The following is a 13,029-nucleotide window of genomic DNA, read 5'->3' on the forward strand; positions in this document are numbered from 1 at the left end:
TATGAATCCCGCCGCTGTGCACACGCGTGTGCAGGTTTTCGTGTGGACACATGTTTTCATTTCTCTTGGGGGAACGTGGAGTGGAATCGCTGGGGCAGATGGAAACTCCGTGTGCCACTTTGTGTTTTAATTTTTAAAATTATTTTTAAGTTTATCTATTTATTTTGAGAGAGAGAGAGAGAAAGAGAATGAGTGGGGGAGGGGCAGAAAGAGAGGGAGAGAGAGAATCCCAAGCAGGCTCCTCGCTGTTAGAACAGAGCCTGACATGGGTCTCGAACTCATGGACCCGAGCCAAAACTGAGAGTCAGCCGCTTAAGTGACTGAGCCACCCAGGTGGCCCTTAATTTTTTTTTTTTTAATGCTTATTGTTGAGAGAGAGACAGACTGCGAGCGGGGGAGGGGCAGAGAGCGAGGGAGACACGGAATCCGAAGCAGGCTCCAGGCCCCGAGCTGGCAGCGCAGAGCCCCACGCAGGGCTCGAACCGGGAACTGTGAGCTCATGACCGGAGCGCAAGTCAGCCGCTTAACCAGCTGAGCCACCCAGGGCCCCCCCTCCTCGTGCCACTTTTTGAAGAACCACCAGACTGTCTCCCACGGCGGCTGCCCCTCCCCCAGCCCCACCTCACTCGGGACCGTCAGCCCCTCAATCTTGGAACCCGGGCAGTGCTCCCGTGTCATGTGATCCGGCCTGCTGCACAGCCGTCCCCTGCTTCTCGGCCCTCGCCAGCTTGGCCTGCAGCGGGGAGGCCTGAGAAAGACAGACAGACAACGCTCTTGACCTCCGGGGGTGGCAGGGGCCTCCTGCGTGCTGCGCGCTCGGTATTCTTCGTGTATTAATTCATTCACTAGGATTCATTCCATTTTGCAAATGCGGGCGATCGAGGCTTAGTTAGGGACAGTGGGGCCCGGCCGCTTGCCACCCAGCCTGGTTGGGGGCAGGGAGAGGGGGACCCAGGCCTCCAGGGCTGATGCCACCGGCCGAGGCTGTGCTGGACAATGACTGCGTTTGTTTTTGTGCTTTGCCTTCTCCCGGGGCTTCTGGGTGCACCCTCGGGAGCCAGGCGTTGGCAGGGCCGGGAGCTTGTTGGGGTGTTTAAGGCCTTTAAAAGGTGTAGCCGGTATTTCCCTGGGGCCGTGTGGTAATTGGGGACCGGGATTAGGAGGCTGCTGCCAGGGGGCGTGTCTCTGGGGACATCTGGGGACATTTGGGGACTGTGGGGAGCAGGAGGTATGGCTGCCCACCCACCCTGCCCTCCGGAGGTCCCCAGGGGCCAAGTGCCAGGTGCGGCTTTGTGACCGGTGGGCCGTGTGGCTCTGGATAAGGGTCCGTCCCTCTCTGGGCGTCCTTCTCTCTAGTGGATGAGAAGACTTTGTATTGCCACAGGACCCGGTTCCCCCCGTCCCGGCTCCTTGGTGCCCAGACGCCCTCAGCCGGCCCCCCTGACAACATAAATCCCCCCCTTCGTCACAAGTGGAAGTGGCCAAGGTCCCCGAATGCACTCATGCCCCCAGTGTTGTCCCAAGTGCTTGAGGTGGGCACTGTTACCTCTCCCATTTTGCGGCAGAGGAAACTGAGACCCAGAGGCCCAGAGAGTTCGAGCCACGGGCCGGGAGCACACAGCCAGTGGCCAGAAGAGGCAGGATTTGAACCTCAACCACCATGCGGACACCCCTAGCCAGTATTTCCTGGTGAACGTGCTCGCTGTTTTGAGTGGTTTGCAGTGAACTGTGTCCCCACCACAGGTTTCTGTGGAAGCCCTGACCCCCAGCGGGACGGTGTTTGGAGGTGGGCCTTTGGGGGGGGGTCAGGGTTAGGTGAGGTCAGAGGCTGGGGCCTTGCCAGGAGCGCACAGCCAGAAGGCGGCCACTGCCGCCCCAGGAGAGAGCCCTCACCAAACATTGACCCGCCTGGCACCTTGATCTCCAGGACCACGAGGAAGGAAATGTCAGGTGTTTAAGCCACCCAGCCTGTGGTATTTTGTTACAGCCGCCCAAGCAAACTAAGACAAGCTATATCGTTTAATCTCCAGAGAAGCCCCAGGAAGACAGTTGAGGAGACCCCGAGGCTCAGAGAGGGCAAGACACCTCCGTAAGGTCACACAGCTGGGAATTGACAGAGGCGAGGTTCCAACTTCAGACCAGGGTGACCGGTTCTCAAGCCCATCCGTTTCCCCCAACCTTCTCCATGACCCCGCAGACCACTCTAGGGAGGCAGTTTGGTGTCGTGGTTAAGAGACTTATGTGGGTTGAAATCCTCACTCTGGCATTCTTTTCTCTTTTCCTTTTTTTTTTTTTTTAATACTTATTTATTTTTGGGAGAGAGCAAGTCGGGAAGAGGCACAGAGAGGGGGACAGAGGATCCAAACCAGGCTTTGCGCTGGCAGTAGGTGCCCCCCCCCTTTTTAAAGGAGATTTTTATTTTTATTTTTTTAATGTTTATTTATTTTGAGAAAGAGAGACTGTGCAAGCAAGGGAGGGGCAGAGAGAGAGAGAAAGAGAGAAAGAGAAAGGGAGAGAGAATCCCAAGCAGGCTCTGCTCTGTCAGCACAGAGCCTGACGTGGGGGCTCGATCCCACAAACCACGAGATCATGACCTGAGCCAAAACCAAGAGTCGGATGCTTGACTGACTCAACCACCCAGGCTCCCCTCTTTTTTTTTTTTTTTTCTATTTTATTTTCACGTGATTCCTACACCCGACATGGGGCTTGAACTCACAGCCCCGAGATGAGGAGTCGCACGCTCCACCGACCGAACCAGCCAGGCGTCCCTCACTCTGGCATTCTACTTGTGGGGGTGACTGGGCCTCAGTTTTCTCCTCTGCAAGATGGGAGTCATACAAGTCCCGGAAAATTGTGGGATGGAATGAAATAGGGCACGAGGGCCCCTTAGCTGGGGGTTAGCACAGAGGTATGAGCATTTGGGCAGCTGTCCTCTCTGACCCTCAGTTTCTTCTTCTATAAAGTGGGCGTGTTGTCAGTACTTGTTTGAGTGGAGACTTGGAACGAGGCGGGTGAAGTGCTCAGAACAGGGTCTGGTGCCCGTACGTGCTAAATATGCAAGAATTCAAAAATGTAGTCCTAAATACACACGTCGCCCAACCTGGAGACACAACAGCCACACACACACACACACACACACACACACACACACACACACACACACCCCTACTGCCCCAGGAAGAGTGTCTGCTTTCTGTACAAACCAGGCTGTCCACTTGGGTCCCGGCGGGCACATGGGGCTATTTGCATTTAAAGGTAAATGAATTGCAACGACAGGAAATTGAAAACTCACTTCCTCAGTTGCCCCGGCCACATCTCAAGGGCCCCACGGCCAGGAGAAGCTAGCCTGTCGGGCAGCCGGGAGCTAGAATAGTGTCACCTTGGAAGAAAGAGACGGTGGGCGGGGCCTGTGGAGACCCTCCCCAAGGTCACGCAGTGCGTGCAGCGTGTTCCACGGGCGTCCACACGGGGGCAGCGCGTCACACGGTCTGGGCCCTGTGCCACCGCGCAGTCTGGTCCAGGGTCCTTCCCTCTGCAGTTGGACATCGGGGCCCGGTCATTCTTTGGGGTCGCACTGTGTGGGCTGAGCCTCATCCCCCGCCCCCTCGATGCCAGGAGCACCCCAGTCGGGACAACCACACATGTCCCCAGACACGGCCCAGTGTCCCCCGCGGGCAGGATCTCCCCGAGTCGTGAGAACCAGAAATGTCACCAACGTTGCCGTCTCTTGGCAAAATCACGCTCCGCTGAGAGTCGCCGTTGCAGTGAATCCACTCATCACACACACAAGGATTAAATTATGGAAGCAGCGGAGAGCCTTCAAGCCTTTTTCGTCCGTGACATCTGCATCCAGTTCAAAGTATGTACACACGCCCATATACAGACGCTCGCTCGCTCGGGGCATGCGTTTCAGTGCGAACATGACCCCAGGGAAAGCGATGCAAGCTGCCCCTTGGCCTTGCAAAGCATAGTGCACTGTGCTAGTTTCCACCTTAAAAACTTTTTCGTTAACGTTGATTTATTTTTGAGAGACAGAGCGTGCGCAGGGGAGGGGCGGAGAGAGAGGGAGACACGGAATCCGAAGCAGGCTCCGGGTTCCGAGCTGTCGGCACAGAGCCCGACGCGGGGCTCGAACTCCGGAGCCGTCAGATCATGACCTGAGCCAAAGTCGGACGCTTAACCGACTGAGCCACCCGGGGCCTCTGGGCCATGACTTATTGAATTGATTCCCTTAAAACACGGGCCAACGACTGTTCTCCAGAGAGATCTGCAAAGATCCAAGGAGCACGCGAAAAGATGCTCACCATCATCCGTCGTCAGGGAAATGCAGATCAAAACCACAGTGAGTTTCCACTTCCTACCCGCCGGGACAGCTAGAGTAATAATAATGATAATAATAAATAATGATTAAAAAAAACCCCAAAAAACCCGGAAAGTCAGACGTGTCGGTGAGGATGTAGCAAAAGCGGGGCCCTGGTGCACGGCTGGTGGGGACAGAAAAGCGTGCAACGCTGTGCAAGACGGCCTGGCGGCTCCTCAAAAGATTAAACACAGAGTGACCGTCAGACCCAGTGAGTCACCCCAGGTTTCTGCCCACGAGAACCGGAATCAGGGACTTGAAGACGTACTTGTTCACCCGTGTTCACACCAGCATGACTCACACCAGCCAGGAGATGGGAACGGCCAGCAGGTGAATGGATACACACAACCGGAATATGATCCAGCCTTAAAAACGACGTCCTGCCACCACGTGGACGGACCCGGAGGTCACTGTGCGCGGTGACAGGAGCCGGACACAGAAGGACACGTCCTGCGCGACCCCACTCACAGGGGGTCCCTAGAGGAGTCCCCGTCCGCCCACAGGGACAGAGAGTGGATGGCGGGAGCCAGGGGTGGGGCAGGGGGCGGGGAGTCCGTGCTTCCCGGGGGCAGGGCCTCAGTCTGGGGAGGTGGAAAGTTCTGGAGACGGATGGCGGGGGTGGCACGCGACGTTCACAGCTAGGTGCACGTGCTTGACGCCGCTGAGCTGTGCACTTAGAAAGGGTTAAAGCGGCAAGTTTGATGTCATGTACTTCTGCTATGGCTAAAAAGTATTAAGAAAAAAACCATACAAGCAAAAAACCCACACCTGCTTGGGTAGGGAAAACAGAGCCGCACACGGCTCAGGGAGCTGGGTTGGAGGGAAAGGCCGGGGGCTGGGATCGCAGGACCCCTTCCCCGGGTGGGGTGGGGGGGGGGCGGGGGAGTAGCAGGGACTTCGCCTGGGCCAAGGCCTCCAGACGGACTCGGGGACGCCCGGTTAAATGAGCAAGGGACACTCTTACACGGAAACATTACTCGTTGTTTATCGGAAATTGCCACTTAACTGGGCGCCACGTGACTTTATTTGCCAAGCCCAGCTGCGCCCACCCTGCCGGCCCCCCTCCGGGGCCTCGATCCCGGGCAAGAATGGGAGCCTGGCCGCTTCCTGCGGTGGCCAGCAGGAGGCGCTGCGCCCGGCCACGTGGCTGCGGGCACGGAGGCTGGCAGGGAGGGGGGGGTGGCTCCCAAGGATCCCGACTGCGCCTGCGTCCCAGGGCGGGGGGGGGGGGGGGGGGGGAGGGGCGGTCCCGCTGCTCACGTGTCTGCTCTTATCTGCCCGCCCGCCCTGTGAACTTTGGGGACTTTTATTGCTGGACACAGATAAGGAGAAGTAAGGGAAGAGTTTTCAGAGAAAGCTCAGAACCGAAAGCTTTTACAGGCACACCCTCAGGAGCCTCCGTGCAGAGGGAGGGGAGTGCTGGGGAAGGATGCTGGGCTAGACCCAGCTCCACCCCTGGGGGGGCCTCAGTTTCCCTCTCTGAAGTCGGGGGCAGAGGGAGAGGAGCATTTCCTAAAGGCGTGCAACATGGCCTTGCTTGCCCCGTGAGGAGTGATGGTTATTCGCAAAGGGCGGTGTCGATTCTAAGGTGCATGGGGAGGGGGGAGGGGGATTTCTTGACGATCCTTTCGGGGGGTCCTGTCGAGTGAGGCCGGATGTATGCACAGTCCGTTCTTGTGACTCACGACAAAGTCGAGTCGCCGCGGACGCGGAGTGAGTGGGAGCCCAAGAAGGGCTCCGGGAGGGAATCTGGGGTGAGGGTCCTGTGCGTCTCTGTTCACAACGCTTTCGTCAGCCCGTCGATAGGTAACCTTGTGTCATGTGTTTCTGTTTAAAATGTTTTTCTTTGAAGTTTTATTCCTTTCTTTTGAGAGAGGCCGAGACAGCGCGAGCAGGGGAGGGGCAGAGAGAGAAAGAGAGACAATATCCCAAGCTGATTCTGAGCTGCCGGCGCAGAGCCAAACGTGGGGCTCGAATCCACGAACTGTGAGATCGTGACCTGAGCTGAAACCAAGAGTCGGTGCTCAACCCGCTGGGCCACCCCGGGGCGCCCCATGTGTTTCTGTTTAAAGACACCCTCTTTTAAAAAATTGTAAGTTTATTTATTTTAAGAGAGCAAGCGAGCAGGGGAGGGGCAGAGAGAGAGAGAGAGAGAGAAAGAGAGACTCCCAAGCAGGCTCCGCACTGTCAGCCCGATTCCGGGCTCAAACTCACGAACTGCGAGATCATGCCCCGAGTGGAAATCGAGAGTCGGATGCTTAACCGACTGCACCCCCCCCCCCCGGGCGCCCCCCAAAGACACCCTCTATAATGTATGTTGTTGCTTCATAACCCAGCCCACGGCCACCTCACCGCAGCTCACCACGATGGGAGGAACGGAACTCGACGTGAGTCAGTATTTTCTCCATAAGACAAGTCACAGCCTCTGGAGCTTAGGAACACCAGCCAGCCCAGGAGGCTGGGGGGCGGGGGGGGCAGCGCAAACAGCAAAATCGTCCACAAGAAGCGCAAAAAAGCAAACGAAGTGTGGCACTCGACAGCCCACGGAAGGGACGCTGGTTTACCGTCCGAGCTGGGACAAGAGGGCGGAGTGTCCCCTTCCTCGCCCTCAGCTGGGAATGGGCACGTGGGGCGGCTCCCGCCGTTTGCCCCCCGGGTGCTCATCCGCAAATGACTGAAAAGTGCCTCGAGTAGTGATTTCAGGGGCGCAGATAAACGCGAGTCAGTGAGTTTGCCAACACGGACTGTATGAACCCTGAGGATTGGCCGTGTATGCGTTTATTTATTTCCGTTTCTATATTCCCCAGCTCCGTTCGCCAAGGGGGCTTGAGACGGACGCCCCGGGGGCGATGAGCACACTCAGGGCCCACATGTTGGCTTCTAAATACCACCCTCCTGGAGAAGGATCCTGTATTAATTGTGTCTTTTTCTCCCCCCTTTATTTTCTGATGCTCTGATGTCTTGGGGGCTTGCTGACCTTGGAGACACCAAAGCTGGGGAGTCCCAGAGACAGCAAACAAACTGCCCAGAGCGTATCTTTTACCTGCAAGCCAGCCAGTCCAGAGTCCACACCCCAACTCGAGCCTCCTGGGGGGCTCTCACGCTCAGGACCACTGCTCTCCATCCTCATCACCCCAGAGCCTGGTGCCAGGTAGCTGGGGGGGGGGGGGGGGTCCCTTGTGTCCTAGACTCTTCTGCAATTATACACAGCAGTCAACCCTAAATTTGCCAGCTTGCTTACCCTGCCTCACCCGGCCCTTGCCTGGAGACCATAATAAAGGCTCTTGCCCATGTTTCCTGGCCCCCACCCACCTCCTGACTGACCCTGGTGCTTCCCCGTGTGGCCCTGCCTCCCGTTTTCAGGGATCCCAGAGGACAAGTTTCTTCCTACATGACAGGCATTCCCGTGTCTGCATGTGTTGCCGTACTGAAGAAAATAAGTCCTGGGTGCATTAAAAAAATTTTTTTTAATGTTTATTTATTTTTGAGAGAGAGAGAGAGACAGAGTATGAGCAGGGAAGGAGCAGAGAGAGAGGAGACACAGAATCCGCAACAGGCTCCAGGCTCCGAGCTGTCAGCACAGAGTCTGATGTGGGGCTTGAACCCACGAACCGTGAGATCATGACCCAAGCTGAAGTCGGACGCCTAACCGACTGAACCACCCAGGTGCCCCTCTCCTGGGTGCATTTTAAAACGGGCCCAGGGCTCATGGGAGAAATGGCCAATTCTGGGGCTGGGGGATGGAAAATAGAGGCTAAGCTCGAAGCATCTTTTTATACTAGGGAGTAGGGAAATATTCACAGAAGAGCCAGGACCTGTCAATAGGACATAGGAACCACCGTGAAGGGACGTCACTGGGCAGGTCTGGGATCATTGGAGCACCAAAACAGATAAAGGCAATAGTGAATCCTAAACACTTTTTTAAAAAGTGAGAATCCATGAGTTTATGAAAGAAAGAGAGAGGAAGGAAGGAAGGAAGGAAGAACAGAGAGATAGGGAAGAGCCTAACTCTAACAGAGTTAGAGACTCTCTCTAACAGAGAGATAGGGAAGAGCCAGATTGAGGAAGGAGGGTTCTCACACTGGAGAAACACCATCCCAGACAGAGGGCACAGCCCATGCACAGGTCCTGGGGCAGGACCAGGCCTGGTGTGCTGGAGGAACAGACAGGAACCCCGTGTGACTGGAGTAGAGTGGGAGAGGCAGAGAGAACGAGGAGGGGAGGGCAGGGAGAGGACAGAAGCAGGTTGTACAGGGCATGTGTCAGGCCCCAGGGAAGATTTGGGCTTTTACCCCAAGGAGGTGGGAGCCCTGGAGGACTGTGGACAGAGGAGGGACAGGACCTTAATCAGATTAAAAAATAAAAAAAAAATTTTTTTTTCAATGTTTGTTTATTTTTGAGAGACAGAGACGGAGTGTGAGTGGGGGAGGGTCAGAGAGAGAAGGAAACACAGAATCTGAAGCAAGACCCAGGCTCTGAGCTGTCAGCACAGAGCCCGATGTGGGGCTCGAACTCACGAACCATGAGATCATGACCTGAGCCTAAGTCGGACACTTAACCGACTGAGCCACCCAGGCGCCCCTAAATTTTTAATGTTTATTCATTTTTGAGAGAGTGAGAGAGAGAGAGAAAGAGAGAACGTAAGCGGGGGAGGGGTAGAGAGAGAGGAAGGCACAGAATCCGAAGCAGGCTCCAGGCTCTGAGCGCTCAGCACAGAGCCTGATGCGGGGCTCAAACTCACGAACCCGCAAGATCGTGATCCGAGTCAAAGTCCGATTCTTAAATGACTGAGCCCCCCAGGAACCCCTGATTTAAATTCAATAACAGATTCAACAGGAAAGAGGCTTCTCCACTTGATCTATATCCCCTGGAAATGGAGCAGGGACTGTCCCTGGCCATGCATGGTGGCATCTCAGAAGCCACCTCCTACCCCAGGCTCAGAATGAGCTTGTTTAAACGCGGCTTCCTGGGCCTGGCTTTGTGCAGAAGCTAATCCAGTGGAGTGAGGGCCGTCTCCACCATGAACCACATTCTGGGCGTTTCTGCCCGCCCAGAGAAGCTGCGTAGACCTCTCATGTTACCAGTGTAGCCGGGGGACTGCGGACCATTTTGCCCTAGTTTGGGAATAAGAAACTTAACCTGCACACGGGAAGAAATGGTTTATAACTTTTTTTTAACCCAAGTTTTTTTTTTTTTTTAATGTTTATTGATTTTTGAGAGAGACAGAGTGCGAATGGGAGATGGGCAGAGAGAGCAGAGGGACAGAGGATCTGAAGCAGGCTCTCCGGTGACAGCAGTGAGGCCACTGCGGGGCTCGAACTCATGAACTGCGAGATCATGACCTGAGCTGGAATCAGGAGCCCGATGCTCAACAGACTGAGCTACCCAGGCGCGCATATAATTTTTTTTTTTTTTTTTAAAGAAAATCTTGACTCAGTTATTTGCCTGAGGTCTCGGTACAAGCTGAAATGTGGGACTTGGGGCTGAGGTCCTCAGGAGGGGGAAATTGGGTTCTGTGTGGAGGGAGTAGGCAGGGAAGGCTGCATGGAGGAGGAGACGTTGGGGTGCAGCTTTGGAAATCGGCAAAGCAGAGAGGGGGAGAAGAATGTTCCAGGCAGATGATACAGCGCAGGCAGAGCTCAAGGCGTGAGCCTGCCTGGAGGGTTTGTAGGACTGTGGCAAGTTCAGCCTAACCGAGAGGACTGAGTCTAGGTGGGGAGTTTCTGGGGGACTCTAGGACGGCAATGTTCCCAGGAGCCTGGTCATGCAGGGCTGAGGTGGAGAGAGGGTGTGAGGCTTAGGGAGTCTGTGGGGAGGAGATGAAATTTCTGCCAAACACTTGAGCTGAGGATTTGAAGGATGAGTAGGAGTTTGCTAGCCCTGACCCTTCCGCAGCCCCTGAACTAGGGAGGAAGTTTGCACGGAAGGAACCAGGACAGAGAAAGGGACCCAGATGGGGAGCCAGTAAGGCAGGGGAGGGGGGCAGCGCTCTGCTCAGAAGGGTCAGGAGACTCACTCATTCCTTCAGTGCCTCCTTCCTGACACCTTGGCCTGGAGCTGAAGACTGGGGACCGGAAGGTGACAAAGGTCCAGTCTTTGCCTCCAGGAATCCACTGGGAGCGGGCCTTGAAGGTTCCCCAGGAGGCAAACCGAGGGAGGAGGGGTCAGGATGAAAAGGATCCTGGGTTGACCGTTGTACCCCTGGGACAATGCACAGTAACAATTATTACTATTATTGTTGTCGTTGTGGTTCTATCGTTATTGCGACAGAAAACGACACTCGTGGACCGTTTACTGGGTAGTAGGCCTTGTTTTCAGCATCGTGCGTCCATTCAATCTTCTGAGATACGTGACTTCTATTTGCTTTATATGGAGAGAGATTGAGTCACTGCCTCAAGGTCACGGCTCAAGGTCTCGGAGCTGGGATGTGAACCTAGAAACCGAAGGGGCAGAATCTGGGCCGCTACCGACCAGGCCGCTTCTCGCCAAGCCTCCAGCTGGTGCCGCCCCATCATCCCCAGCCTGGACCCGCACAGTTCCCCAACCCCCTCCCCCGGGCCCCCCTCCCCCACGGTGTCTGTCCTCCCCAGAGAAGCCACCAGAGGGCGCCCGTGAGCACCTGAGTCTGTTCCTTCTCCGCCTGGGCTCACAGCCCTCCAGGGCTCCCACCTCCCTGGGGTAAAAGCCCAAGTCCTCTCTGAGGCCCCCAAGGCCCTGTAGGACCTACTCCTGTCCCCTCCCTGCCTTCCCCTCCTCCCTCTCTCCCTCGTTCACTCTGCTCCAGCCACACGGGTTCCCTGGCTGTTCCTCCAACTTTGCGGGCCCTGTCCTGCCCCAGGACCTTTGCACTGGCTCTCTCTGCTACCTGGAATGCTCTTCTTGTAGATAGACTTGTGCCTTGCTCACTTCCTCACAGAGAATGCTGCCTTAATCCTTGCATCCATGTATCCACTCCCTTCCTAAGCCCCGTACTCTGCTTATGTTTTTCTCTTTAGCGTGTACTACTAATGTCAATATACAGTTGCCTCTTGAACGACTGGGGGGTTAAGGGTGGCGACACCCCGCACGGTCAAAAACGTATGCATAACTTCTGCCTCCCCCAAGACTTAACTATCAATAGCCTACCGTTGATCCAAAGCCTTACCGATAACATAAACCGACCGACACATATTTTGTATGTTACCTGTAATATTTACTGTATTCTTACAAACAAGTCAGCTAAAGACAATGTTATTAGGAAAATCATAAGGAGGATAGAAAATGCATTTATAGCGCTGTATTTATCAAACAAAGTCGGGTGAAAGTGGACCCGTGCAGTTCAGAGGGGTGTTGTTTAAGGGTCTGCTGTATTTTATTTTATTGTTATTTTTTTTTAAGTTTATTTCTTTTTGAGAGAGAGAGGGAGGGAGCGCGAGCGAGGGGAGAGAGAATCCCAAGCAGCGCCGGGCTCCATCCGACGAAGCAGCGAGAGACCATTGACCTGCGTGGAAATCAAGAGCCGGATGCCTAATCGACTGAGTCCCCCAGGCGCCCAGGGCCAGTTTATTTTAATTACTTATATCTGTTTATTGTCTGTGTGCCTCCACTTACAATGTGAGCTCCCTGACGGCAGGGACTTTTATCTGCTTTTCTTCATTGCTGCGTCCCCAGCACCCAGAACTGTGCCTAGATCACAGTAGGTGCTCAATAAATGTTTGTGGGATAAGAAACTGGCTCTATTATGTTCATTCAGCCCATTGTAATGATGATCCTGACTATTTATTGAGTGCTTTCTGCCTTCAAGCCTCTGTAGGAGGCTTTTAATCATTGATCTATCTATCTATCTAAAGCTGCGGTTTATATACCCGAAAATTCACCATTTTAAATAGTATGATTCCGTGCGTTTTGGTATGTTTACTATGGTGTGCAACCTACACACCCATCCTTTGACGGACGTCTGGGCTGCTCCCACTTTTTGGCTGTTGTGAATCACGGTGCCGTGGACGTTCACGGGCACATTTTTGTTGGCACGGCTGTTTTCAGTGCTGGCGGGTAGGTACCTAGGAGCAGAGCTGCTGGTGGAACCGTATGGGGTACGTCTGTGAAGAGCCACCGAATCGTTTTCCACGTCCCATCCCCGCCAGCAGGTGGTCGAGGCTCGCGGTTCCTCCACACCCTGGCCAGCTTGTCCTACTGTCCGTCCCATTGTCTGTCCTTTCTCCTCGTGGCGCGGCATCTCTCCGTAGCTGAGCTTTGCATCTCCCTGGTAACTAATGATGTTGGGGATCTTTTTTTTTTCTTTTCAATCACACAAACCAGACTTTTTCGGAGCCTCTTTTCATGTGCTTATTGGTAGGTGATCCCGTGGTAGGTAAAGGTTTAAACTTTTTCTTTTATTATTATTATTGTTCTTTTTAATTTTTTTTTTTTTAGCATTTATTCATTTTTGAGAGACAGAGAGACAGAGCACAAGCTGGGGAGGGGCAGAGACAGATGGAGACACAGAATCCGAAGCAGGCTCCAGGCTCCGAGCTGTCAGCACAGAGCCCAACGCGGGGCTCGAACTCACGAACTGTGAGATCATGACCTGAGCCGAAGTCAGATGCTCAACCGACTGAGCCACTCAGGCGCCCCAGGTTTAAACTTTTTAGACCCCAGCGCACTGTTTTCCCCCAGGGGCGCCCCCACTT

The sequence above is a fragment of the Panthera pardus genome, unplaced genomic scaffold, assembly GCF_024362965.1.
Source record: "Panthera pardus isolate Hobbes unplaced genomic scaffold, ASM2436296v1 HiC_scaffold_8, whole genome shotgun sequence".
Taxonomy (NCBI): Eukaryota; Metazoa; Chordata; class Mammalia; order Carnivora; family Felidae; genus Panthera; species Panthera pardus.